The sequence below is a fragment of the Tachysurus fulvidraco genome, chromosome 6 (genome assembly GCF_022655615.1).
Source record: "Tachysurus fulvidraco isolate hzauxx_2018 chromosome 6, HZAU_PFXX_2.0, whole genome shotgun sequence".
NCBI lineage: Eukaryota > Metazoa > Chordata > Actinopteri > Siluriformes > Bagridae > Tachysurus > Tachysurus fulvidraco.
The window spans coordinates 26283818-26286317 of NC_062523.1; the positions used below are offsets into that span (position 1 = coordinate 26283818).

The following is a 2500-nucleotide window of genomic DNA, read 5'->3' on the forward strand; positions in this document are numbered from 1 at the left end:
GCATGTGAGCATAATAATTATAAATATGACAATTTTGAAATTATGGGTAATCATATGAATGCAGATAGTATTTACAGAGTACAGAGAGTGTGGATGAGGTGACATGGGCGGAATAAGTACCGCTAAATAGAAGGGTGGAAAAGAGAGCCTATCATTTTCAGGCATCAGATGTGCAGGAAAAATAAAATAGAATAAAACAAAATAATTCCTGAGCCCACAGTTAAACTACTATTGAATATAAAACATTTCAAACAAATGCAGATAATTTACGTATGACCGAGAGTTTATAAAAATAATGTTCATGTTGTCTTTTATTTCCAAAAGATGTATATATTTTCTTCTAAAAAGCATTAACCTAACATTAGCACAATTCACTAATGAAGCAATAAAAGAACATAAGTAATCATGCTAATATCTGAATTAATGATGAGCTAAGCCATGTACTAATCACAAACTAATGAGTTAACTGTAACTATAACATGAGTCTCATGAATTCATGAGACAATAACAATAACATATTTATAGCATTTGTCAGACACCTTTATCCACTTTACAGTGGGGGTAATTGAGGGTTAAGGGCCTTGCTCAGGTACCCTGTTGTTGCAGCTTGATGGACGTGGAATTTGAACTTAAATCCTTCTAAACTTACACCCCCCTTAACTACTGACGTTTCAGCTTCCTTGGTTAAGTATGTTAGTACTAATGTATTAATTATAACTGTAATATATAGTTACATATGTAGCTGCATACACAAACATCACTGGATGGTATTATTACTGTCATAATTTGCACCGATCCTCCTTATCGAACCTATCATTTCATTATTTTGTACTATTCTTTATCCATTTCTTGTCCAATTCCACTGTAGTACCAGTAAGTGCTCCGGGTGACGACGGGGGCACCAGGACTCAGGGCTCTACTCCTTAACCTGTAAAAATGCATTAATTCATTTAGCAGATGCTATTATTATAACATTTCTTCATTTAGCAGATGCTATTATTATAACATTTCTTCATTTAGCAGATGCTATTATTATAGCAGATGATATATTATTGTTTCCTGGTGTTTCCGTCTCTAAGATCTAAATGATAATGAATACATAATCTAACAAAGGTGTGAGTACATGAATTAACTCATCATTAGTATACAATTAAGTAAGTATTAATGCAATTCAATTTTATATCAAAGCAGCTTTACAGAACATAAAATATTTATGCATATTCATTTGAATTTATTCCTGTTTATCCATAATGATCAAGTGGCGACTGTGGTGAGGAAAATCTCCCTTAGATGGTATGAGAAAGAAACCTTGAGAGGAGCCAGAGTCAAAAAAGAACCCATCCTCATTTGGGTGACACCAGAGTGTGTGATTATAAATTGTAATAAACACTGGAGAGTGTAATTATAAATTATTATAAACACTGCTCTATTTTACTGTCACCTACAGTCAGTTGGAGCTGTGCAGCAGGCATAAGTTAGCTCATCATGTTTATTGATTAAGGGGATCTTCTCCTTAATGTCCTCATGGGGTCTGCAACATCTCTCCGAATGTCCAAAACGTCATGAAGCGGAATCCAACCAGAGCTTTCTAGATGCCTCTGGATCCTAACAAGGTTGGTGTCTTCTCTTTGTAAGTATTCATGTAAACTGTAAAACATTTCAAGATGAAAACCTTAAAAACCTGAGTCAACCAGCTGCTTATAAACCTGTCAACCAGCTGCCTTAAAAACCTGAGTCAACCAGCTGCCTTAAAAACCTGTCCACCAGCTGCCTTATAAACCTGTCAACCAGCTGCCTTAAAAACCTGAGTCAACCAGCTGCCTTAAAAACCTGTCCACCAGCTGCCTTATAAACCTGTCAACCAGCTGCCTTAAAAACCTGAGTCAACCAGTTGCCTTAAAAACCTGTGTCAACCAGCTGCCTTAAGAAACCCGAGTCAACTCAACTTGATGCGGTAGCTCAGTGGTTAAGGTGTTGGGCTACTGATCGGATGGTCATGGGTTTGAACCCCAGGTCCACCAAGCTGCCACTGCTGGGCCCCTGAGCAAGGCCCTAAGAGAATTCAAATAGTAAAGTAAATGAATGCCTATGTCAAAAGCTTACAGCACCTGGTTTTCCCAGGCAGTCGCCTACCCAAGTACTAACCAGGCCCAACTCTACTTAGTTTCCGAGATCAGACGAGATCGGGCATTCTCAGAGTGGAATGGCCATAAGCCAGAGGAAAGCTGGAATGGAACCCATTTATAGATTGTTTATTTTTTCTTTTTCCCTATTTCTTTTTCCCTATTTCTTTTTCCCTATTTCTTTATTTATTGTAATTGTTGTTTTCTATCAAAACATAAGCTAGAGGGTATAAATATTAAGATGTTGTTGTTGTTAGAGAATTCAAATAGTAAAGTAAATGAATGGCTATGTCAAAAGCTTACAGCACCTGGTATTCCCAGACAGTCGCCTATCCAAGTACTAACCAGGCCCGACTCTGATTAGCTTCCGAGATCAG

General features: G+C 37.2%; 2 non-coding genes across 2 annotated transcripts in view; both read right to left on the bottom strand.

The window, feature by feature from the left end:
* Positions 1-2096: 2096 nt before the first annotated feature.
* Positions 2097-2215, bottom strand: LOC125141834. Its single transcript, XR_007141260.1, has one exon. It is a non-coding gene; the product is annotated as a 5S ribosomal RNA (ribosomal RNA).
* A 204-nt stretch (positions 2216-2419) lies between these two features.
* The window catches only part of LOC125143078, a 119-nt gene continuing 38 nt past the window's right edge, over positions 2420-2500 (bottom strand). The window contains exon 1 of the ribosomal RNA XR_007142523.1: positions 2420-2500. This exon is cut by the window's right edge and continues 38 nt beyond it. This is a non-coding gene — a ribosomal RNA (5S ribosomal RNA).